At 44.5% G+C, this 26,694-nt stretch overlaps 1 protein-coding gene across 2 annotated transcripts in view; it reads left to right on the forward strand.

Moving 5' to 3' along the window:
• Window positions 1-23,586: 23,586 nt before the first annotated feature.
• The window catches only part of FBXW7 (F-box and WD repeat domain containing 7), a 190,657-nt gene continuing 187,549 nt past the window's right edge, over window positions 23,587-26,694 (forward strand). For both annotated transcript variants that reach the window (XM_064449876.1, XM_064449878.1), the window contains exon 1: window positions 23,587-24,226. The gene's annotated coding sequence lies outside the window, so the exon portion shown is untranslated. The remainder of the gene's footprint in view (window positions 24,227-26,694) is intronic.

Genomic DNA, 26,694 nt, shown 5'->3' on the forward strand with positions numbered 1-26,694 from the left:
TGAGCACTTTTTGTCCTACAGAAGGCAGAAAAGCCAAAGGAGGAATTGTTTGAGAAATATGTGGATAAAAAGAAGGGTAATTAAGAACCAGCATCTCTCCTACATATGCTAAAAATCAGTATCTTAACAGAGATTTTGTTCAACAAAATAGAAATAACTCTGTCATAAAATTACAAACATAAGGTTACCGGCATTATCAGCAGTTAGTTAATACCACAGCAGTCATGCACTTGTCAAGCACATAACCCTTACATCAACCTCATCAAAAAAGAATGTTGGTTTTAGTTTCTAGGTAGCCGTAAGTCATGGACCCACAGATAACTATTGATCTATGACATAAAAAAGTAAATTGTTTTGCAATGCTAAGTCTGATGGAGGGCTAAAAATACAAAACCCAACAACTTTTATTTACTGTTTATGGAATTGCTGGAAGTGCAATTGCTTTATCAAATAGCTGTTTCAAATTATTTTGTAATTTAAATATTTCAAAGTGACAATATTGCTCAGCTAAGAGTTTGAGATTTAAAAGAACCTTTTATAGTAAAGGTTTATAGCAGATTTTAGTGTCTACGGGTTCTCTTTTTCCCACAGTCCTGCTAATCCATTCAAGTCAATGGGTACTAATTATTTGTTGTTGATGTCCAGATACTCGGGCCTCACTAGACATACAAAGATATATATGGTATGTTGGTATGTTACTCCCATCAGCTAGATAGAATTCAGGCAACAAAGCCTAAAGACTAGTTCACAAGCCGTTCCGAATCACAGACGTGCTTTCAAATTAATTCTACCTAAGCAAAATAAATAAATAAATAAAAAAGCTGTTTTATATTTCATTGTGTCTTTGTTTGGATATTCCAAATTGTATTTGTCAATAGTCAAATTCTGGCTCCAGTGAAATTGGTGAACACCCCCATGATTTCACCTTCTTTTATGATCAATCACTTCTCAGGTTATTCCAGTTAAGTACCAAAATGGGAGTCTCCAAATTGATAAAGCTGCTAAAATAATTTTCAGTCGATATAAGGAAAAGGGGGGGGGGGGGAAGTGGGAAGAGAGGGAGGTGTTTCCATACAGAGATTTAGAAAAGGTTAATAAAGCAGAGCATTACTTTCATCCATGTTTGCAACAGTTTCATTAGAGAGGAGCAGAATGGCCAGGGGTATCCAGAAAGCTCAAGCCAGTCTTGATTCTATGTAATGCTTTTAACATTCAAACAACCTCAAGACAAGAGCAATCATAGCAATGACTAGGCAGAAACTAGTTCTCTCCCTCTCTCTTGCCTAAACTACAAGAGCAAAAAACTTGTCTTTGGTACAAGTACAGACTCATAAAACCTGTATTTTGGCACAAAGCTTGTCTAGCTCTCCAGGGAGATCCAAAAGAGGACTTGACCACAGAGCCCCAGGATCTATTTTGACACCTTGTGGAGTAATGCAGAGTTGCTTCCCCCATCCCCAGGTCCTCATTCTTGTGCTGCTCTGCCTCATTCGCACCACGGTGCCTCTCTGCATACTGCCCCTGAGACCAGGGGCTCCTCCAACATGCACTAAAAGGAGGTTGGAAGGAGTTGTGGGGCGGCTGGTCTGGCAAGGGGAGACAAGGGATGGGCAAAGGACAAATCCTCCACCAACATTGTTAACATACACGAAAAAGCATCCCAAGCACTGTCTCTGTGCTTGGGTCTTAAGAAGGGCTTAGGTCATACTTTATGTGAATACTGGTGAAAAGAAAATAGTAGCGGCATGATCTGACACAACAGCGAAGTGCAACACCAGCCGCCCTCCCACGGCCTGCTGTGCCTTCCAGTGCGTGGTTGCTTCAGGTCTGTGTTTTCTGCTGGATCAGTTCCCTGGCCTGATTTTGGGTGGGATCCCAGATGCTGAGTGCTGGGAGTGCTTCCCTGCTACTACACAACCCTCCAAGCACACTAGCAGATATTGCAGAGGGGCGGGTAAGGGACAGACCGGCAGCATTGTCACCCACCTCCACAATGCAAAACATAGCTCAGGGTCAGTTGGTTCACACAGTCATGCAAACGGTCATAGACACAGGGTATTTTATATGTATGTTAGTGCCACTGCTATTGTCTGCTCTATGGGAAATCATCTTTCTCTGCTAACAAAGGCTAAAAGCATACCTGAAATAGCACTCACAAGAAGAAACGTTATAAACAGCATAGCTCTGGGAGCAAACTGCACCTCGTTCCCACACCCAGGCCCCTGAGCAGCAGTAATGCACAGGTACAAGAGCCAAAATCACACCGATGCACTCACAAGTTGGGGACTATATAAGCAGTGCATTATTACAGCCCGGTTTGCACTCTCCTACAGGTTTTTATTTGTATATTAAATTGCCTTTTTTATTACCAGATTTTCAATGGTTATTTTTATACCTGCAATGCATAACTGTGGTTTGAGAATTGTCAGATTGGTTCCGGCAACTAGAGAAATAAAAATTGCTAATTTGGGCACCTGAAAGACACAGGAAGCCATTTGATACCTGCTAAGAGGATTTTGGCACAAAGATAAGGTTTCTTTCCTTCCCCCAATAGATGTGCTATAACTTTCAAATAGAAGGGTAGCATATATACACCTAGCTCTTATTCAGCTAATTCTGATTTCAAAAAAAGAAGAAAATATCTCAATAGAAGGATCAGGACATCTTTTGACTAGCTGCTCTTTCATGAAAAAGATTATTTTTCTCAAAACCAAATGCTTCCAAATATGGACATTTCAGTGGTTTTTAACTTCTGCAAAAACTTTAAAAATTACTGGAAAGGGAATTGTCAACATATTTTGAAAGAAAGTTTTGAAACAAGAGTATTTTTCCATATAGAATACTAACATCAAGTCCACAAGTGGAGCAAAACATCCATTCAATTAACTTTCCTCTTTGACCCCGATCACCTCAAATTTTATTTATTCTTACTTCAGTTCACAGGAGAAGCCAATGTCTGAGAGTTACACTCTTTAAAACAGAGGAAAGAAAACCTACTACAAAAATACCCACCCGGATATTACTGCTAAAAATACCAAAGCAGAAACCTAAAATCAAGTCTGAGTTTGAACTTATGTATTTAACTTTGGGAAGCAATACCTAATGAAGATGCATACACTACTGTCAGCACCAGGAAGGCAGCATTGTCTCAATTTTTATCTTCTTCACAAGCTGAAGAGATGTATACACTTGTATAACACACACGCACACACAGAGCAGAAGTTGAAGACTTGCCTTATAATCCCTGATGTTTAACGGATTTGACAGGTTTCACGAATATACTTGGGATTTGCTTGCTGTAAACAGGCTTGTGTTCTATTTTACAGCCTGAAATAAGGAGCAAATGGAATATGTTGCGCTGCTGTCATTGGGATTTGTATGACAAGGCATCAAAACTAGCAGGTTTCCCCAACAAGAGTTTTGTCAATTCCGTATTCAAATAATTCTAGCAGATTCAGGCACAATGCCCCCCCACCCCCTTTTTTTTTTCTTTTTTTTTAATAAACATAGTAGTTAAGTTTCATTGGCTTTCTACTCTTAGGGATGCTAGTTCGGCTTTTTGTTGAAAAATGTTTCTTTTACAAGAGGCCCAAATAATACCTGGAAAAAAATCTTTGCAGTCCTTCCAACCTCTGTAGCAAATGCATTAAGGCAGTAGATGTAAGAGTAGCAATAGTTTATCAGCCTCAGACCTCTGAGGTTACCATTCACCACAGGTTAGTTGTAACTTCTATTATTCAGTTTACCGTAATCAGATTGCAGCTATCAAGAATAAGCATACACCCTGTCTGGATTAAAGTACCTACACACTTCTGCTTTACATTTTTCTTGCAGAATAGAGCAAGCAGCACTCACTGCAGGGGAATGTCCAGTAAACTATTAGAAATGAGTCAATTATGCACAGGATGAAATAATATTATCATAAAGCCCTTGTTCAGATTTCATATGCTGAAATCTATATACTGAATATTTGGGCATGGTCTAACAATGAACTGAAGTGTCTTCTTTTCAGCGAGTGGCTGGAGGTTTGCTATGTAGCCCCCCCACCGCTACCAGTAACGGAGCATTTTTGGTTCCAGTCACGCTGCTGGGAACTCCTCCAGCTGTGCCCTGGCTTAAGGCACCCGCTTTGCTCTGCCTTAGATGCATCCAGCTCCAGTTCAAAATGATACTCTGACTGCCACCCCCAGGAGGGAATCCCGACCTGCAACTGCAGAAGTGCTTTTTACTGCAGTGCATATTTCACATTGAACTGTATTTCATATGACTGAAAGAAGGAACCCAGGGTTTGGGGATGGGTTGTCTCGGCAGCAGTGCCTGCAGCATGGGGACAGGAGAGGGAAGTACTCTTTCCCCAGGACGCACTGGCTTGGCTGCCTTGCTCCCCAGGGTTTGGCCCAGGTTGGTTACAAGGAAATTGCTCTCTCTCCAGCAAAGGGGTGCCCAACACTTTCCGGGGAGTGCCACTGATCCTAGTTATCTGCCCATCACCCTCGGGGGTCACCGCAGCCACGGGGCTGTGAGATGGCTTGCAGTGCTGGTGAGGTTGGCTGTAAAGGTGATCACCCCAGGGGATGAAGCTGTGCTGGTCACTGCTACAGCCAGAGGAAAACTCTTCCCAAGGGAACACCACTCACAGCCCAAGCTTCTTCCACAGGAACATGTGGCTCTGACCCCCACAGCACACTAGAGGCAGTCTGATCTTCAGCTAGACTTTTTCAGTCTTATTCGATGCTAGTCATGCAGACCAGTCCAAAATGATACAAGGAGACTCTTCTTGAAGCACTGAAAATTAAACTTAATCTGCATTTTGACAGTTTTCCTCAAACTTAAACAGGACTTCTCTCAAGTAAGAACTGCAAGGTTGGACTTGATTGTTTAACAGCAACATTTACTTTCTCAAGTACTACATGATTTTTGAATAAATCTTGAGGGTATTTTGTAGCAAAACAGGGGCAGTTTAAAAAAGCAAGGAAACACAGTATTTTTTCCCTAGAATAACTACAAGCATTTCCCTTGGGGAAAATAGATACTTCTTATCTGCTAGGCTTATCTGCAAATTCAATGGTGTTTGTACACACAGTTAATGCAGAAGAAATCAGACAGCAACTTTCAGGAGCAGGTTGATTTAAGAAGTCTAGTTTCTTTCAGTCACTATATAGCCATACCTGTCAAAGGGTTTAATGCTTTATTCACAAACAGCAAAGACAGAAAATAGGGACTCATGGAGGCAGCAAAGTTGAAATCTTCCTGAAGCCGGTTCATCCAGTGTTTGGGTGACAATGCTATAGGGAGACATGCAAAGAGCATCGCTGTGTGTGGAGTAGTGACTGTCAGAGTACACCGATAAAAGGGGGTAACCAAGGAGAAATAATAAAGTAGATATAGAGTAAGGAGCTATAACCCTAGAGAAAAAACAAGGCTTTGTATAGCCATGCATTAGTTGGATTCACAGAAGATATTTATTTTTAGAAAAACACATGAACAAAGAAAAGCTTCTTTACTGTAATTTAAATACTTAAGGTTAAACATACCGCTAGCACTTAATTTAACTGTAGATAATTCTTTTCAATTTTTAGTGTCATGAGCAGCTTTGTAGGAAAACTTTAAAATATAATAAGAGCAGAACTAGCCACCTTATAATAGACCTTAGTCTAAAAAGGACAGATCCTTGTGTTACCTCACTTGAGCAAATTGTTGAACTGAAAGCAAAAACAAGAAGGAGGCATGAATCAAAGTATTATCCTTGTGCATTCGAGGAGCACAGGAAGAGCTGAAGTCTGGGAGAGGACTTGTAGGTCCAGGCAGGCAGCACAGTAAACTGGCTCCTTTCTGTTCTATTTATTTTGCACAGGTTGCATCTATTCTATGAACACAAGATTAGTCACAGGAGACTCGAGTTAATACTATTTATGGATATACATATTAGCATAAAATAACACCAGCCCCTAAACTGCTCCCTCAGGTTTTGAACAAGTTTTATTTATTTATTAATAATCACGTTTAATGCTCCCACGCTCTAGACCTCAGAACTTGTTTACAGCACATCAAAGCTTCAAATGCATTAAAGGGGAAGTTCATTATTTTCGATTTATAATTATCTATGACAAGAAAGATCTTAAACAACAGCAGAAGAGAGCGGGAAATTATCTACTCATCCTCTGGTTTTGCAGCTACTACAAAGAGGCATGTGATGGTTTTGGCCTCACTCCAGCTACCATTCATCTCTATAGGACTCCTTCTATGACTCTCATACAAGTATCATGAAGCCCTTTTTAATCTTGAAATAACTCAGGTATAGACAGGCCATCGCTCTCAGTCTATAGAGATCCCAAGCTGCTGCCTTATGGCTGATGAGCTATTAAGTGACAGAACAAGAAACTGTTGATATATGACATTATTGTTCTCCTGTTGCCTCAGTGATTCACTTCCCTCCCGTCCCCATGGCATTAACTATCAACTGAGAAAGTCAACTAAACTTGTGCAGTTCTAGGAAACACAGGCCAAAAAAACAATGAGCCAAAACTGTTGTTTAAAAACAGTAACATTTGAGACTTTGGTTACGCCAGCTCTGGAGTCATGTTGTACCCCAATGCATCCCTGTGCACTGAGCAGGAGCGCCCAGCGACAGCCCCCCGCGCCCCCTCCTCATGTCCAGGCAGGACTGCTCCAGGTGCCTCAGCAGGTTGGGGGTTTTGGCAAGTGCCTCTGCATCAGTCAGCCCAGTCCCCCCCTCAGGCTCCATCACTGCAGCAAATATGACTTGCCAGCAAGGGCTGGCAGGTTCCCCACTCAGCTCGCTGCATCCCATCTCTGTCCCATCTTCCCCTACTCATTAAACATCGTGAAGGCATGGAGCAGTGCAGGGTTCATCCCCACAGAGGACACACTGGTGGACATCTACAGTTTTATTGTTAGGGTCTTTTCCCACACTACATTGGGGGACTAAATCAAAGCCATTTGTAACTTTAGAGTCATCAGCTCTTTGACCTACCCAGTATTGATGTCCTCTTTTCCTCCTCCCCAGACTATTCAAAATGCCAAATATAAAACCCTGATGATTTCTTCCTGTCTTCTAGAAATCCTTTTCAGAGTTTTGCCCACATCCATGCACATAGGCATTTTATTCCCAAGTAGCTCCTCACCTCATTACCCTTGTCTTACCTTAGACCCCAAATTTATGGTTTTGTTTGCTGTTTTCTTGCATGCATTTCTGTGCCTTATTTTCTTTATGTTTCTCTGCCTGCATTCTTAACACAATCTGTGATCCTAGACAGACATGGCATGCATCTTTTTGCTTAAAAAAAAAATAATTACTTCCCAATCCAGAAATCCCACTGGATTTTTCCAGCAGTAGCCCTTTAACCTCTTTCAGATTAATATGAAAATCCACATATATTGTTTTTACTTTCAGTCTGCATACTCTTGCATTTGTGCATATAACATGTTTTACACTTGAATATAAAGCTGAAATTAAAAATAATAAAACAAATTAATATCTTGCATCCTCCCATTCATTCTAAAGTGCATTTATAGAACTTATTCCATTATCACATAAGCATCTCAACCCTTGGTCCCCAACCTGGCTGCCTTACAAATACAATACAGAGTTCCTCCTGGCATAATCTGCTGCTCTGCTTTTCTCCTTTTACCTCACTCTGCACCCCAGTTCTCCACACAGGAGCAGCACAGGGCTGCTGTGGGGAGCTTTGGCCATCTCTGCTGGCAGTGGGGAAAACCTCAGAGCAGGACTGACTCTGTGCCAGGTTATACTGGGGCCTGGTTTTACTCCTCCTAGGTCTGAACAGGAGAGAAGCAGAAATATGGCTTAAAGCTATCTTTCACTCCACCCGTACAAAGGACACTGCAACTGCTATCCAGCGGCAAATTCAATCCTTTACTTTTTCTGAGGCAAAGGCAATTGAGGCATTATACCACCCCCCTTCCCCAAGGCAGGCTCCCCTCCAGTAGCTGCAGCACAGCGGTTCCCCAGCTGCAACCCTGCCCTCCTGGGTAGCCAGGGTAGGCAGTCATGCAGCTCGCAGAGGAGAGCTACACATCTCTCACCCAATCCAACCGCTTCAGTACCTGATCTGTCAGTGCTGTGAATTACTGCAAGGATTCGCACTTAGCAGGGCTGCTAAAAGCAGCAGAGAGAGCATTTCAGCTTTGCAGCATCAGCAGCATCTGAAAGACAGAGCCACTGGATGTCTATAAGTGGGGGGCGGGGGGGCAGAAGGTGATTTTTATACACAGGTTGCACAAGCATGTTGAGGCCTGTATTCATCATTAGTTTTGAGATAAAGCTAACAGGGTTGTTATTCTTTTCACAATTAAATATATACTTTCTCAATTCCAAGATCATGCCTAAACCGATGTGCTTTCGGTAGAGGCAGATGTGTCCACCTGTACTGTTGAAGGCAATTAAATCAAAGGAAATACTGGGATTGGGAGGGGTGGGAAGCCAAGGCTGACTGAGTACCAATCCAAAGAAAGTGTGCAAGAAAGACCCTGGTGTAAAAGCTCAAGAAAAAGAGGCAGGGGAAGAGCAAGAGCCAAAGAATCCAACTGCTGTCTCATAAAATCCTTATTCCGTAAAAAAGGCACTGAAACTGGATGGCATCTACTCATTGTGACACCTTCCTTTATATAGATGGATGTAGTTTCTAGTGACTGATGGAAAGAAAGCAAGCAGAGCAGTTACTAATTTTATTGTGAAAGAAAACCAGAACACAGTGATTTCAAATGGTCCAGTCTGAAAGTGACCAACAGAGAAAGAGAAAAGGGCATCTGATTACAGCACCTGCGAGAAGCCCTTCAGCCTCCTCACTCCTGTAAATGTTCTTTCAGCTTTGGATGTGCCTACAGCTCTAAAGTGCTTTGTTTGGGTGCCATTAGAAGCAGGTTGCCAGAAAGATGCTCAACATGAAGCCTGTAATTCTCCAAGTACTAATCTGCCTCAGTGAAGAATGATTTATATCTAAAAAAAAAAAATGCTGTGTTTCAGGTATTATTTTGCCATGTGACACATTCTGATTGAAATTGTAGCATTTTAAATGTGTCAACACTGGGAGATTTTTACCATAGAGAGTTCTTGAACCTATAGTCTATACTAAAAGATTCAATGGATGAAAGCTGGTGCTAGACAAATGCAAAGCAGAAATAAGAAACATTTCTAATAAAAAGAATAACTAACCTAGGACAAGGATGCATTTGTCATTATAAGGCTTCTGACGAAATCTCACTTTCCTCCATGACATGGGAACTCTGAAATACCATCAGCAGTTGGCTAAAGCAGAGACATTTATTGGCTGAGACATGGTTAGAAGAGTTTCTAATATCCCTAAGGCCCTGCAGTTATGAAGATGCCTCCTGTGCCCCATCTTAAATGCACTTGGAAAAGACTGTTTTTCAGGGACACATGGGTATAGTTGGAAGACAGCAGCTCAGGCAAAAATCCAGGATCTGGGGGTTACAGGCCAAGCTCATTCCTTGTCTTACGCTTAACTTTAGGCTATCTAGAAGTCAGTAGATCAAGAGGATTTGAATTGTGAACCAGATATTTTTTTTAATCAGCATTTCTCAGACTTGTGATCCCTCAGCACACATTGCTCTGGATTAAAGTTCACAATAAACCTCTTGCTGAGGCATCCCCCCAGCACCAAGCTGCCCCCCAACCACCTGGTGGGTCACACCCTGGCACATTCCACCCTGCAGCTTCTTCTCACAAGCCCACACCACAGCAAGCTCCCACTGCATCTCTTACATGCCTGTTAGGAGTAAGTGCTGTAAAGGGTTTTATCTGGTTCCTAGCTGTGCAAGGGCAAGTTTCATCTTTGTTTCTCTGGCCACAGACACCTCCCAAAACATGAATCTAAACATTTCCAGAGCATGCTACCTTCAGCCTCCTTCCTACATAAGCAGGAGAAACTGCCCAAATTTGAACCCCTCCCCTGTTGCTTGCCAACATGTCTAACTGAACCATCACATTGCTGTTAGACGTTCCAGCTGTGCTATTCATTTACTGCCACTGTGTTACTTTACAAAAAACCCCACAAAGATCAGTTTGAGGTATCTTTCTTGTTTTTCACACTACTGAGATATTCTTCCAGTTATTTCTTAACCTTCAGCAGTTCTGGGGTTTTTGCTAGCCTACTGTGTGTGGTTGCTCCTCAGTTACCATGACACCCACTAACGTGCAGAAGACTAAAGCCTAAGAACAAAAAACAGCCGAGTCACGTAAGATGATGGACAAGTTGTCAAGCAGATGAGGCTAAAAAGCACACAGAGGCTCCTTGGCTGGTGCAAATCAGTGTAGCTCCACTGAAATCAGAATTATAAATCTCTCCCTCTGACTCAGTAAATACCTCCAGGGATCAGAGAGCCGTACCTGCACTTTGCAGTGCTGGAACAAGTTTGCTACAGATACCTTTTCACCAATATATAACCATTTCAGGCTACACAGATCAGACCACAACTGATTCTATGTATACACTTAAAACTGTTCTTTTTCCCCCTCCTTTTGCTGCTCCAGACATATTGAAATACTTCAGAATACCCAATTTAAAGCACTACCAGACAGGTAGAAACATTTAGTAGTAGAATAAATAGTAACAATATGATGCACTCACTATTTGTCACTTAGAAGTCTGACCATCACTCCAAAGCACTAGTGACCTAACCAACAGGACATCTGTTGCCTGATGGCTTCTCTCCTTGGTTTCCCTTGGATCGCATTATGGACTGCCTGACTCCCAAAGAGGCCTCTGAACAACAGTCCAGAAAACTCCCATACTGAGCCAGGAGCTGCTGAGAGCAGACCAACAGAAACAGTCAGCACAGGGATATGTCCAATTTCCTATCTGGCTCTTTGTTAGAGTAACACAAAAGCAGGCCAACTGAAAACAGCTCCAAGAACATAGGGAAAAAAAAGAAACTTCTTGGCAAACCTGTCTTCAGCATTCATATGTAACGGCTACTTTCTCATCCAGCATACCATTTACTAAGAACAACCTCCAAGGCATCTGTTGTTTCACCTAGCACCACACACAATCAATACACCTAACTCAGAATTTTGATACAAGTTTCAATATGTTCATAAAAAGCTATTATTTAGGCCCTGATCAGCCCAAGACACCCTAACATACATCTTTCTTTAGAGCTACAGGAACTAACATCAAAACGCTTACTTCCTTTAACAGGGGCTCTTAAGCAAACAGCCTTGCTTTTATTTCCATGCTTATCTTGACTCTCAAGCCACAGCTGTGAGCCAGGAACACAAAGTTGTGGCACTACTGCTTGAAGACTACAGCGTAAGAGGACCACACTAAAGCAAATTGGTTGCCAAGGTCACTCCAGGTGATACCCATTCCTGAGGCTGGGCTAAATTGCTAACAAGGGCTGAGATATAAGGACCTCCAGTGCAGGTGGCTGCTGATTTGTCAAGGTGAAGGATGGTTTGAAGGGCAGGCTTTGATGTCAGTGTAGATAAAGCCTCAAAGGTTGGTCACTGCTTAATCCAGCTTTCAGGAACCTGAATTCTTTAGTGGCTCTTGCATCTAGCTAAGATTATATAGGAAGTTTGTGCCTGATGAGAAAGTAGAGAATGAGAGAGGCTTCAAGCATTCAGTATTGTCAGATACTGATGTTCTTTGTATTTGGTAGAAATCTTTTCTTTCCTTTTACAACCTAAAAGGCAGAAATGTGATATTTCAGTGTTGGTCTTCCCTTAAACAGAGACTACTAATTGTAGCCATTAGAAATCAGATTTAAATAATGAAATCAATATTGTATGGGAGCTATTCTGAAACAGAATTTAGGACTTCATCAGTGAAAGCCTAATACATTAAGCCTACTATGCTTCCGATGCTAGAATTGTCAAAGATGGATCTTAATGGAACATGTTGTAGTTACTCTTTATTAAATGAAATTATAGACAAGATTGTAACCTATTTTAGGTAAAGAAAGATGGATGAAGGGGAAAAAAAAGTAGGAAAATGTCATTAAGCAATCTGTTCATCAAGTTCAATATCTTGACACTGCCCATGACAAATACCTACTGCTTTGAAGAGCAAATTATCCTGCAGTATATCTAAATTCCATGGGCGTATAACAATAAAAATTCCTCCTTGGTTCCTGTAGTTATTATAAAGCATTGGTTTTAATTATTTGACTACAAACTAACAGCAGTTACTTAAAGGTATAGAATAAGCTGAAATGTTTTAAACAATTATCAGCTTTTCTTATGCAACAAGATTATAAAGAGCGACTATTTTTAGTTCATCACTTTAAACAACAAAATGTTGGTAGTTTTTTCCATCATAGTACTGCACGCCAAAGCTGAGCTCTGCAGCCGATTTGCTGCAATCCTTTGTAATCCTCAGCATGTTATTCACCTGATCGCCTGCTGAGTTCTACTAAGTAGAGAGAGATAGGATGAATAAAGTGAATGCTGTGGGTTTTGTTGGTATAGTTGAACTTCTAGGAACTACAGTTACAGATTTCAGAAATAAGCACAAACATGGACATAAGTATGTAATTCAGCACGTACCAGAAGATATTAAATTACTTTCCTGGAAGTGTAACAACAAAAAACAGCTAATGCTGTGTGTGGAATATGAACACTGAAAGAAAAGCGGAGTTGAAATGAAAACTCAGATCCAAAGGACATGGAAAAGATTTTAATTTTATGACATAAACTTCTCTCCCTGCTCAGATACTCAGCCCTGAATATAAAGTGCTTAAAATCCAAGTGACTGACAGGAAAAAATTAACCAAGTTTCACACTTTCCTTCCTCCTGGAAAGTAAAAGTTAAGAAATGCATGGTCTTTCATCTTCTGCATTAGAAGATCAGGTCACATCCAGCTTGGAAGGCTTTATGGCAGCCATGGGACGGGTGAGTTTACGATGACACCACAAGAAATATTTGACTGCCCTTTTCTTTAAACGGGTGAAGTCCTAGCCCTAGTAAGGTCAATGTGACTTCTGCCAACTGTTCAGGAGCCTCCATTTTATGTTTGCTTTAACAACCATTTAACATAAATGAATGAAGCCTTTGGGAGGCTATATGAAACACAACCTGCTGTACGCTAGATTTGATAGCAGGCTGGATTTGGGAAGTTCCTGCTCACTCGGCTGCTTGCTCTCAGGCAGGCTCAGCGCACCAGTCCCCAGCATCACCACACCATAGAAAAAAAAAGGAGCAGTTGGCTGACTGGGCTTCCAAATAAACCTCCTAAGAAGGGGTTATTTCTGATCTGTTTTTCATTAAAGCTGTACAAAAAGCTGGTATCACAGTGGGGGGGGGGGGGGGGGGGGCGGGGCAGGGCTGTGCGGTGTGGAGGTGAGAGGGGTCCCCAGCGCCAGTATGCACTGAAACTGCGGCATGATGCTCAGTGCCCCATCCTCTGCAGTTGCACGGGGGAAAGCCCAGCCTGCGTTTCTGAAGCTGCTGCCAAGTTGGGGGACAAAACTAAGACAGACCTGACTCTTTATAAAGAGATCCCAACCACAGTCTGAGATTCCAAAGTGTTTTTTACTACTCCTCAATTCTTGAGTGAAAAGCCAAACCCCTGCAACTGTTTTCACCTTTTCAGATTGGCTAACCTGGCTGATCAGACAATAAAATGATGGCTTTTTTATTAGTAGCAGCATTAACAAAAACGTGGAAGGCCACACCCTGTCTAGCAGCAGTTGCTAGGGAGCATCAGGTTTTGTGTGCAGCATCATTAACACACCAAATTGGAGGCTGAAGGAGTGGCTCCTGCTGCAGACCGCGCTCCCAGGGGAAGGCAGTGATGCAGTCTGCTGGCGTGCACCTGGTCAGGCTCTGCCTGCCGAGCCTTAGCAAGCTGCTTTTCCTCTACAGCCTCTTATGCGGACTTTGGGGTTTTTCCTAACACCTCCCTTCCCAAATTCTGCTGCTGAATTGTGCATAGTTGCAGTGCAAGCAGTGTCAGGAACAGGTATGAGTTTTTCCTCAGCTCTAGCAACCATTTTCAGGTCTGTGTCACTGAGACATGCTCCCAGGAGGCCTGATGAGCATAATGCTGAACAAGTCTGCAAAGTTTGAAAACTATCTAGACTAAGGCTCTTAGTGCTATTAATATTCATGCAACTGATTGAGTATTATGATTCTAGGCATTTTTTCTACAAATAACATGGGTCTTGAGGTTTCCTGCTGAATTAGGGTAAGTTTTATTGCATGGTAGCCTTCTGAGCAACACTGAATATGGTAATTGAGGAGATGTTCTGGCTGAGGAATTTTTGTTTGTTAAGTTGTTTTCTAGTACTGCTTCTGCTAAGGGGTAATTCTGCAAACTAGCATGTGTAGGCTCATTGCTTTGCTTAATAGAAATAATGAAGAAACCTGACTGGAGTAGAGCTGAAGAAGAGATGTTACCTTGCTTTTGTTCAAGCTTACGACATGGTTCAAGCCCATTATACTAGCTAAGCTACAAGAAATACTTGACCTGTGAGTGCTTATTTCCTCTCCACCCTCCCTTCCCCCCTCCCTTCCCCCCTCCCCCCCCATTACATAAATCTGAATGACAAGCTATTTAATCTGGGTAATAGTTAACAGTCTCTGATTGCAGCTGTTAATATTACCCAAAGGAATACCAGCTACTAGTCAAGAAAGTTGTGGTAACACCTTGCTAATGAGAACCATATTTGAGGTTACTCAGACTAACAGTTTCATTCCCATAAACACGTTCATTAAAAAAAAAAAAAAAATTTTGCTTTTGTAATGACAGGGTCAGTAAGAGGGTCCAATTACATAAGAATCCTGTAAATTTTTGGAAACTTATTTGGACTGCCTTTGAACATGCTGGAATTGCCTTCAGCTTTCCCACTCAGGCAGCGGAGACCACTTCTTACTTTTAAAAAGCATCTGCTTCTAGGCTGGTTTCTTTAATTAAAACTTTTAAAGCACTTTGCATTGCATGGTATAGCCTGCAGAGAAGCACCATTTCTGAAAGTGATGATGACCTTCAGAATAACCCTTGAAAGCACTAGGGAATCAAAAATGGTTTTTCTTTTTTTTTTTCCCCTGTCGCCCCCACCTCTCACTGATGCTTGGAGATCTCCAGCTTTTCCTTTCTGGAAAGGGGCTTTATGCTGCACTGCGAATTTTTCTGAGATAGATGGAACAGGCTGCCCAGGGAGGTTGTGGAGTCTCCTTCCCTGCAGACATTCAAAACCCGCCTGGACGCGTTCCTGTGCCCCTGCTCTAGGGGTGCGGGCTCAAGCAGGGGGGTTGGACAAGGTGATCTCCAGAGGTCCTTTCCAACCCCTACCATTCTGTGAGTCTGTACCATAATATTCTGAAGGGATTGCTTGTCATAGCAATTGTCAGGGCTGTAACACCTCCTCTCTTCAGGGTTTCCTTTTTCAGGGGAAAAAAGACAATATTCAGCACAAATTTATGGTATCATTTTTTCCCCCTCCCCTGAACCAGGGTCTTCCCTGGGAGCCTATTTAGCTCTCTATGCTGCTGTCTCCTGGAAAATTTTGTGTCACTTGCCTAAAGCAAAAGTATGCTCTGATAAAACAACAAACCCACAGCTATCCTCAGGTAATGTCTGTTGGTTCTGCCTTTGAAAAGCAAGTTTGGGAATTCTCTCCATGCGGCTGAGCTCTTTGATGGAGATACTTTCAATGTTTAGTGTTCCCTATGTGCTGAATATTTCTATTTCTCAATGCATTTGGTTGCCTTTGGACTTAATGTGATACATGTTTATCTGATGAGAAAAAAGGCATTTTTTAAAGGAAGCCAGAGAGTGTAATACTGCACTTTAAACCTGCCATTCAGAAGCCACTCTTCATTCTATAATTTAATAACCACCTGTTAAATTGTTGTTAATGTATTGAAAAATTATCCCAAAGAACTCTGAGGAAGTATAAAATGTTAAACCTCGCTGCCTTTCCATTCTTCGTAGGGCCCTGGATTTATGTAGCTGAAGCTAAATAAAAAAGGGCAGCAGCATGACTGGCTAACCAAAACTATTATTTTGGATTGCACCCTTAAGAGATAGCAAGATTATTCCCTTTTCACAAAGCTCGCCAAATCTGTATAGTTTTCAGATCGTATTGTACAATTCTGTGTAACAGCTATGTCTTGATTTTTTTAGTACACAGCTAAGTAACAGTTGTTCTCGCTCTCTTTCTTTCTGTATATATACATATTTTAATATCATTGAAATATAAATGGTAACATTAAAGTCTATTCTGGAGCAGCACAACTACAGAAACTTGATTATATTTTACTCAGTCATGGGAGAGTTCGATTTGCTTAGACATGGGAGAAGTAAGAATGTACTACCAAGTAAAAGACAACAACACAGGAAACAAGTTACTAACTGGAGAGCATGCAAGCTAATTGAAATAAAGTTCTACGCTTATATTCGTTTGCCAGTATTTCTGATTGCAAAATGTAATCTCAGAAAAGCCTGGAATTTGATGAGATACTGTTGATGCTCTATGGCAGAACTAGCAGCCTAATTCAGATAAATTGAGACCTGTTTCGCTCAGATAGGTTTTGGGAAAGTGCCTTTACCCCCATTCCGCTATCAGTTTGGAGGACCAGGGGCTAACTGCCTAAAACTTCGATGTCCTGTTTTATGGCCCCATAATTAAAACCAAAAGTAGAAATGGTTTCAGAAACTTTAATTGATGAGAATACTGGGTTGCCTGTTACAGTGATTATTCTCTGTTGCTGAATACATGAGTCAATGTCTTTTTCTTCCTAAGACTGTATTTTCAACATCTGTGCAAACCTTTTTGCAGAAGCTGATGCAGTGAATAATTTTATAACATGTAACTGTTGGGGGGGGGCGGGGGGCTGTTGATGGCCCAAGTAAGATGACTGAACAAAATATTAGTTATACTGGAGAGCAGGATAGTGCCAGATAGTATTTGAAATTAAGATGAAGTGTAGGTGTTCAAATTTAAGTCAAAACAGAAATCTTAAATTTTGTAGAATTACCTCTGGAGACGTGGACAAGAAATTAATGAAATTTCTGAAAAAAATGGGCTCTGCTATGGCTTGGGGTTATTCAGCACTACGAACAATCTGTCAAAGTAAACAGTGTTACTGAAAACAGGTTTCCACAGTGCTTTCTTATGAACTGTTGTTTAATGGTATTATAAATAGTTTAAATATTACAACTGTGACTCAGTTATTTACAGTACCAGGGGATACCTTATTAGGATTTGCTCCCACCAAACCTGCTTTGCTTACCATGACAGTTAGACTACCATAGCTAAATATAGATTATAGGAGAAAGGTGCTAACTCTTTCAAGTACGCACTTAGACAAATACAATGAATCGGCTGAATTTTTGTAAACTAGTACTTGACAGAGGCACGGAAAAGATGCTCTCCCATGGGAATCTTCTGTGCTCCTTCTGTGGTTTTTATGGGAGCAAGTAACTCCTCTTAGATATCTGAGCTCTCTTGTTATTATTAATTTCAGGTCCAATAGCAGCAAGAGCCTGAAACAGCTCGCTAGCAGTAGGCTTTCAGGCAAGCTGCCCAATGTAGTTTTGCCAATACATTGATCTGCACTACCCTTGCGATGTCTGCCCTGACTTTTCTGTACAGATAATTTTAAAAAAGGTTCTAGTGCTGGTTTAGTCCTGCTGCAGTCATGGCCTTGGTGGACCTGACAAACTGTGTTTTGGTGCGGATTTGGAGAACATTCAGAAATTGGTTCACTTGAGCGTGCTATCAGGTGTGTTAGTAGTAGGGATGGAGTTAAATACCTGCCCATAAGGTTTCTAAGATCAGAGATCTGAGCCTGCAATGTTGCACAGGCCAGGTCAAACTGGGCCTTGGTTCCAAACGTTTCACAAAACCCAGTGTTTTTGTTTAAAGCTGCGTCTTTTAGAAGAACAGTTTTGCATGCACTGTAAAGAAAAACCCCAGGAGCACTCTTATGTTATAAGCAAACTAAAATACCAGTACATAGCACACTTAGGCCAGACCTGTTTTAACTCGAGTTATATTTGCATTAAGCTATAACCAGATATGCAAAGGTAATTAACTCTATCATTAAACCCAGTATATTTATATAGACAATCTTTAGCCAACCTGCTCCCTGATTGCACTGTTTCTCTTATTTCATAAGTTACTTCTGCTAAAACCATTACAGTACCTATAACACAATGAGCAGAAGTGGAGAAATGGAATAGGGGAAAAAAAAACCACAAAAGGTCTCGCCCTGTATCATCTCTGTAAGTATAAAAAATGAGGGCGTTTTTCTGAGTCAGGGTAAGAATTCACAAACCCTCTCTGATGTGATATTACTGCTATGAAATTTGGAAGTAGATGCCCATGGCAAAGGATGGTGTTGTTGCCAAGGCCTATGGTTTGAGATTGAAATTCCCTGTTGGTGAGGTCATCTGTGCTATCAGCTTCCTGTGCTGGTGCTGTCACAGCATCGCCCTTTATCTTTACTTGCATCCTGATCCTGGCGCTGCTGTGGTTGTGTCTGGCTAAACTTTCATCCATGTTGGCTGCAGTTAATTTACTCCCTTTGTCTCCCAAGCAGGGAGGAGGCTTGGGAATAGGCTCCAGTTATTTCACTGCATCCATGAAAATCGGCCTTATCCATCTTGGAAATTTCTTCTCTCTTTCCCAGACTGTCTGTCTGCAGCTGGGAAGTGCTAGGCTGCTACATCTCTTGAAAATGAGATCTTGGCTAGCTCTTTTTTTCTTTTCTGTTCCAATAAAAGGAACAGGTAAATTTGCATTATAACTCTGCCTGAGGTCAGTGTGTCCGAGAGGCCCTGTTTCCTACAGGAATGAAGATGAAATAAGATTTTCATTCTTGTTTTCTTGTTGTCACTTCTTATGTAACTTCTATATTTTGTTTGAATGCAATAGGTTCTATCTACCACCATGATTTTATTGTCTAAGTCTGGTCCAACTTGCTTGCACACACAGCTTTACAGCTATCGGTAAAACCATGGGAGAAACATGCATTATGCCTTGCCAGTGACTCTTAAAACATTCTTGAAAAGAATAGCAAGAAAACAGAAGGGAACCAAACATCTAGCTGCTGGGAGGGAGGAGGTTTCCGTTCCATTATGCAGGGTATTTAAAATGACCTTCCCAAGGTCAGCTAGGACAGCAGTTTCATTTGTTGGGAATTAAAGGTAGAAGTAACCGTGACTACTTGAAGTCTGTTATATCCTTACACCATGAAGCAGATAGATAGGATGTTTCGTACCACTTAGGAAGCAGCAGCAGGCGGTCTGAATTATTAGATTTAGTATGAAGGTTTTGACAGCCTATGTGCAACATACGCATTGCAGCTGGTAGGGTGAAGTTTGAGACAGATGAACCAACCTATATTTCGCTAACAACAAAAAGCGTGGCTCTACTCCCTTGTCACTTGCTTATCTTGCCCATTTTGCTACCTTTTGTCTCCCCCTGAGAATTTTTTCTCGCTCAGCAGAACATGCTGTGAATAAGACAGCTGCTGATCCAGCATCCCCCACTCCATTGCCTGCCGCCTCCTACACCTGCAGCGCAGCAGCACAGCTTCCCCACAGCTCTGGCCTGCGTTTGGCAGGGGGGATCCAAAATGTGGATAAGCACTACGCTGCAAGCCAGGACTTTGTGTCTCGTGGGACTCACTCCTCACAGGAGTCTTAGTAAAGGGTCTGCTTCTCAGGCAGCAGCTCTGCCTCAGAAACCTCCCCAGCCCAGGACCCCCACACGTGTGCAGCACCTGTGACCCCAGTACAGGGGCTGCCTGCCTCACCCTGATGTGTGGAGCCTTGGCTATGGGCGGGTTAGAGAAGCTGAAACATCTGCCTGAGACAGCACTCGTTTTCCATTCTCATTTCTGCAGGCAGTGTGATGCACAGCACTGCAAGCCATTAGGATATATCTATCTGTAAACACTCGGGGCAAATAGTCTTTAAAAAAGTAAGGATGTGCACTTAAATTGCATTAGTCAAAATGAACTAAACCTTGTACGGAAGGCGTCCTTCAGCATTAACTTCATTTGGATCCGTGTTTACCCACAGAGAGAAATCCTTTATGCTTCCCCTTATCTGTGAACAGCACTTCAAGCTTATAAAATTTGTCAGAGACATCTGATAAAACCAGAAATATGGGCAAATTAATCAGATTTTAACAATGGTGGTTTAGTATTTGAATTTCCTCCTTTCATTTGGTTATTTCACCTTATTATTTATGTCATTTTAAAGATGACATAGTACAATACAGGGTCAGCTTTCCTCTATAATAACAATTTTCTTGTAGATTTGTTACTAATGCATGCGCCCCCTCTCTCTCCTGGCTAACTCACATTTTCAAATCATCATCTAATTTTTCTATGCCTTTTAGCATGTAATCTTTTCAGTTACCAAGGTCGTGGGGAAGTTTTAACGTATTTCAGCGCAGTTTATCTTGTACACGCATTTTAAGTGTAATAAAAAAATGACAGATCGCAGTCTTGCCATTAAAGCTTAACACCAACTTCTTGTACGGATGGTAGTCCATCAAGATTAAAAATGCTACGGGAAGAAAATTCATCCAGACAGTCGGCAGGTAGCCCTTCAGCCTCTAGACAGAGTGCTTAAGAACTGTGTTCCTCTAGCTCTGTCACTATTTCATGCATAGTAATAGCCCCTGGCAAGTTTTTTGTGTTTTCACTGGATTGTATGTTGAAAACAATACGGTTCCACTTAAAACTGTTCTGTGTTTTATTTTTAAAGTAAGTTTTATTGAAATGGTATGTGTGGTGGCATTAGAGTCTGGCATATGACAGTGTTAATCGCCCTGCTGAGTTCTGCCAATGCATTGATCTGCAGTACGATTGCTATTTTTATCCCTGCTGTTGGAAGTACAGTCAGTCATGACCACATTTCCATTAAAGACTAGGCGCTGAACCGTTTTAATCTGTGACTAATAAAAAAATCGTGACATTTTCATTAAATCCACATACAGTCTCGGCACTATCATCACTGCTGGCAGAGTAGCGATTTTCTGTTTCCTGAGCGATGCATCTGCCATTGTCGATGATCTACATCGATGGGATGGCCAACTTTTTCCTTTGCTCCCAAATAATATGTACTCAGTGTCCCAGATACGTTTGATCTATGTGCAAATCTATTATTCCACTGGCAGAGGGAGAACACCACAATGAAATGAAATGTGTGCCCAGTAGGTCGAGAGAGGTTATCCTCCCTCTCTACTCAGCCCTAGTGAGACCCCATTTGGAGTACTGTGTCCAGTTTTTGGGCCCCCCAGTTTAAGAAGGATGTAAAACTCCTTGAGCAAGTCCAGCGGAGAGCTACCAAGATGATCAGGGGACTGGAGCATCTCCCTTATGAGGAAAGGCTGAGGCACCAGGGTTTGTTCAGCCCGGAGAAGAGAAGACTGAGGGGGGATTTCATAAATACCTATAAATATCTAAAGGGTGGGTGTCAGGATGACGGGACTAGGCTCTTTTCATTAGTGCCCAACGACAGGACAAGGGGCAACGGGCACAAGTTGGAACACAGGAAGTTCCACCTCAATATGAGAAAAGACTTCTTTCCTGTGAGGGTGATGGAGCAGTGGCACAGGCTGCCCAGGGAGGTTGTGGCATCTCCTTCCCTGCAGACATTCAAAACCCGCCTGGACGCGTTCCTGTTCCCCCTGCTCTAGGCGTGCCTGCTCAAGCAGGGAGGGTGGATGAGATGATCTCCAGAGGTCCCTTCCAACCCCTGCCATTCTGTGATTCTGTGAAATGGAAAGCCAGAAGAATAAGCGACAGGTCCAAGAAATAGGAACTAGTAACCCCTTGACACGGACAAGGTCTAAGGGGAGACCTCTATGCTCTCAGCTCAAGGGGCAGAGATCCATACGGCAGATGTATTAGTTTTAGCGCTGCTGTTTCCTTTGTAGAGGGCAAAAAATGCACACGCGTTTTTGTAAACGTAGGAAATTAAAATAACATAGTCGTTCTTTTAGTCTAACCCTACCAAAATGAAATTCCTAGAATTGGATTACTCGTGCAGACTTAATTCCTGCCTGCTCCAGGAATATAAAGTTTAAATTAATTACCTGACCACATATTTATCTATGTATTTATTACAGGGCTGTTTTGTCATGCTGTGGGAAAGGTGAGTGATGCTCTGTGAGGAGCTGGGGCTCGCTGGTGAAGGAGGCTGCTGTCTGCAAAAGCACCCCCTCCAGTTTGTGACCGAAAGTGTAAGTTGGCGGCGACTGAGCTTCAGCTGGTGAGGAAGGGACCTGGTGGTAGCTCCAAGGAGCGAGAGTGCTCCTCTGCTACATTGTCCCAGTGGAGACAAGGGAAAGGTTTGAAGGCTCAAACATCCTGTGTTTTAATACACAGGAAGAGAAAAATCAGGTAAATGAGGTAGCAGGAAAGGGTAAAGAAATGCCCGGCATATGATGACGGGTAATCAGAGGCAGCATTAGAACCGACTAGCAGGCGGGAAGAAGCTAGCGGGCAATCAGGCAGCTTTTAGCACCTCTGGCCCAGGCCTGCGTGAGGTCTGGGCACAGCAGCTGCCTGCTCTGCCCGGGAGGAACACTTGTGTGGCAGAGATTAGCACGCAAAAGGTAGGAAATGCCAGATCTAAGTTACGAGAGTAATTTTAATTTTGCTCTTGTGCATGCGTTTTACGGTGGTGACACAATCAAATGCTGCCTTTTTTTTTCTTTTCCACAAGGCCTGAGCTTTTCTCAGCGCAGAGGCTGGATGCTGCGAGCAGCCATCCCACGCACTTAATGAGCAGCAATTAAATATTTTTGTTTCCTTGCATTCAGTGAACAGCGTCGTATCTTCTGTGTCACGTCCTAAAGGAACCCTGGAGGAGCTCTCTTGTAACGACTCTGTAATAAATGTTAAGAGGCTCCTGTAATTACTACTTTTTTGGTTGGTTTTTTTTTTGTTTTTTTTTTTTTTTAGGAGAGTGGGGCCTGTGTAACCACCGGCCTCGCTACCGGGTTTGAGGCACCCAGCGCTGTGGAGAGGCCCGAGCAGAGGAGAGGTCCCGCCGGGGACCAGGTAAACCCCCGTCTCTGGGCGCAGCCAACGGCCGCTGTATGACGCCACGCCTCGCACTGCCGCTTCTTAAAACCAAACGTTTCACGGACACGAAGCGGCGCGGCCCGGGCCGCCGCGCGCGCACCGGCTGTTGCCACGGCAACGCCCCTCCCGGCCGCCGGGGCGGGGGCAGGCGCACGTGCGCGCAGGCAAGGGCTTCGCGCCCCTGACGTCACGGCGGGGGGGGGGAAGAGGGGAGCAAGCGTCGCCCCGTGCCCGGCTGAGCTCACGAGTTGCCCCGCCCGGCGGGTGGGGGCGGGACGAGGCCTCCGGCTGCGGCTGCGCGCGGGGCGCTGGGCGGGGGCCGGTCCCGCCGCCCGGGGCCGCCCCTTGTCCCGGGCTGAACCATGCCGCCGCTGCCGTACCTGCTGCGGCCCACCTTGCCCTCCTCCCGCGTCATCGCCCTGCGCCGCCAGGGGGCGGGGCCTGTTGCTGGGTTACGGCTGTCATCCGCCCGCGCCGCCGCCGCCGCGCTCTCTCTCTCCCCCCCCCCCCCCCGCCCGCCCGCCCGCCCTCCCCGCCCCCTCCCGGCGCCGCAGGAAACGAGCGGATCCCGGGGTGCCGCTGCCCGCCGCCGCCGCCCCCCGCCCCGGCCCTGCCCCGCCCCGCCGCCCCCACATGCCGGAGAGCGGAGCGGCCGCGGCGCCGAGCCCCGCCGCCCGGCTGCCCCGCGCCGCCCGGCTGGGGCCCTAGCGGCGCCCCCCCTCCACTCCCCCCGCCGCTGGAACCGGGGCCCGGCGGCGCCCGCGGTGCATGAGAGGGAGAGCGGAGCGGGGGCTGCGGCCCGAGCCACTCGCCTCCCGGCCGGCGGCGGCGCGGGGACCGGCCCGGGGGGCAGCGAGGGGCGGCGAGGCGGCGGCTCCATGTGAGAGGACGCGGCGGCGCACCTGAGCCGCCGGGACAGCCGCAGCCGGCCCGGGGGGCGGCGGGGGAGTGCGGGGCGGCCCCGGGGCCCGGCTCCGAGGACCACCTGCCCTCAGCCCGCCCGGGGGGGCTGGACCCGCCTGCCCCCTCGAAGCCGCCCGGCCCCCGGCGGCAGCCCCGGGGCAGCGGGTCCCCTCCCGCCGGGAGAGGGAGGCTCGGCATCGCCCCGCCGGCGGGAAGGCGTGCGCACCGCGAGCGGAGGGAGAGCCCAGCGGAGACCGGCCCGAAAAGTGAGTGAGTGTGAGTGGGAGCCAGCCGCGGGGCAGGGGGCCTTGGGGGCCCCGCCGCCGCCGCCGCCGCTTCCCATGCGGCTCACGTTGCCGGCTGCCCACGGTCTGGTGCCCCGCCGGCGGGCGGCCCCCGCCCCGCTCCCGCCTGCCGCAGGCTGAGGTGGTGGTGTGGCGGGGGGGCTGCGGCGCAGCCCCCCACCCCGGGAAGGGCTGGGGGCTCCTCCGCCAACTTCTGCTGTCCGTCCTCGTCCCCGTGTCCCGCTTTGTACCCGCTGCGGCGCGGGCCGGGAGCGCCGCCGAACAAAGGCGTCGGGCGGGTGAGGGGCTCCGGACCCCTCTGTTCCCCCCGGGAGAGTCCGGCCGAACCGCCGGGGCGGAAAGTTGTGGAAGGCTGGGGGCGAGGCGCGGGGCTGCGAGCCGTGGGGTTCTCACCCCCGCCCCCCCGCCGTGGATGTCGTCTTTTTTTTTTTTTTTTTTTTTTTCTTTAAAGGGTTGAGTGGCTCCTAATAGACCCCGTGGCTGCCTCCCGCTTGCTCATTTACATAACACTTGGGTGGAAAATGCCGCCGTTGTTGTCACGGGAAAACGTTATGAAGGAGTTGCTTCTTCACGTAAAGCGTTTTTTAATACAGCTGAAAAGCCAGAAGTAGGGTTGGCTCTTCCTGTTTATCGGAGAAGTTGCTTCTTCGCGAAGCACGAGCAAGTGCTCCTGCTTTCCCCCCGAGCCTTCCTCCCAGGCTGGGGAGCGAAGAGGAATGGGACGGGGGTGGTTTGCTTGGGGCTGGTCGGCTTTTGCTGTTTAGCATCTTTGCAGCTTGCAGGATTTCCCTCTGAGCAAAAACTACAGGAAAACTTAGATTGTTTTAACAGGGTGTCTTAACGGGCTCTTAACTGAAGAAAACAACGCCGCGGTATTTAGTTGGGGAAGGAACGTTTTTATCTGTCAGAGTTCAATTGTACTATTCAGGAGTTAAAAGATCTACAACAGGGATGTAATAAAAAGTGAAGAGAGTAGGTTGAATGTCGTTTATTTGATGAGACAGTGTTCAGGCGTAGATCCAGAAATCATAACTCTCTGTGAAAACTGTTGTCTGCGTGAGCCTAGCCTCAGTGCTGATTCCTCAGTGTCTAGAAAGACGTGGAAGTAAAAGGTTGTAGGATTTGTCTGGTCCTTCATTAAAGGAAGAATAAACAGCTTGTGAACATCCTGCGGGTCAGTTGCTAGGGTCCTGATCTTCTGCGTTTTCATTACCAGATGGAATTGAAAGTAGAGAATAAAATGTAGCAGAAGTGTATAGTGGCTGCAAGTCTGAAATACATGTGTGTGAACAGAAAGCCATACTCCAGAATCCCAGCACCGCGCGCCTCACTCTGTGTTTTAGTTTTTGTGCTATGCGTTGGAGGGTACCTACGGTCTGTTTCCCAACTGTGTACTTGTCTGTTCCATTGAGAGAGAGAGACAGTCTCTGAAAACCCAGGGGAAAACCTAGACATCAGTAGGAAGTTCAAAGGTAGATGGGGCATCTGATTGTTTTGCACTTTCTCTTTGAGACCAAGCGTGCTGAAAGGCATGAAGACTCTTACCAGAAGACTAAAATATCTCTGTATCTTCATCTCCCTGTCACTGCTGCTGTTTTAAAAAGGGGTTGGGGGGAAGAAGTAGAACTCTCCATTCAGTTCACTTCTTTGCGTTTCTTGGCGCTGGACCTATGAGGTTGGGAAAGGAAGTTGCATTCTCTTCAGGCTGTAGTGTTAAGGAGGTGGTCAGTGCTATGCTGTGTTTAATATCTCCAGGAGCTAAAAGGCACTATATCCTTTTTTTTTTCTATACAGTGATTACGCTTGCTTTTACGTTGCTTCGTGGTTCCAAACGTAAATCTGCCCTTTTCCACTCCATCATCATCTTGTGGTTAATGGTGGCCTGGTTGTGTCTCCCGATGGCACTTACGCATTCTTGTTGGTTTTCCAGGTTTGTTAATATCTCAAGAAGATATATCACTTTATGTTATTAAGATGATTTTTGTCAAGGTTTGAGTTTCTTCTGTTGCAGCTTAGATGTAATCAGTGTAGTTCCTTTGTTCAAGCTGAATAATTTACTATTACAGTGGTGTCTGTTTGGAAGCATAAATGTTTATTAGAAAGTATGTGAATTTTATTTGCATTAACTATTCAAGAAGCTTTTATAATAAGTAGCTTTTTAGTTTAGGGAGAGAAATACATTTTATCTTTAGACTCTTAGACTGACAAATTAACTTTACTTCCCCTCGTTATGTGCTCATGCAGTACTTTACCGAAGTTTTGTTGCTTACTTTGTTGGAATTTGTTGTCTCTGAATCTGTAAAAGACAGGAATGGTGTGTGATGATTTAGGCCTGGCGATGTTATTAAACAGAGAGGAATGCTATTCTTCTGTCTCTTTAAAGTAAACTGTGTTAGTTAAGTATCTTTTGGTCAGCATGTTTTAAATTC

The sequence above is a fragment of the Phalacrocorax carbo genome, chromosome 4, assembly GCF_963921805.1.
Source record: "Phalacrocorax carbo chromosome 4, bPhaCar2.1, whole genome shotgun sequence".
Lineage (NCBI taxonomy): Eukaryota > Metazoa > Chordata > Aves > Suliformes > Phalacrocoracidae > Phalacrocorax > Phalacrocorax carbo.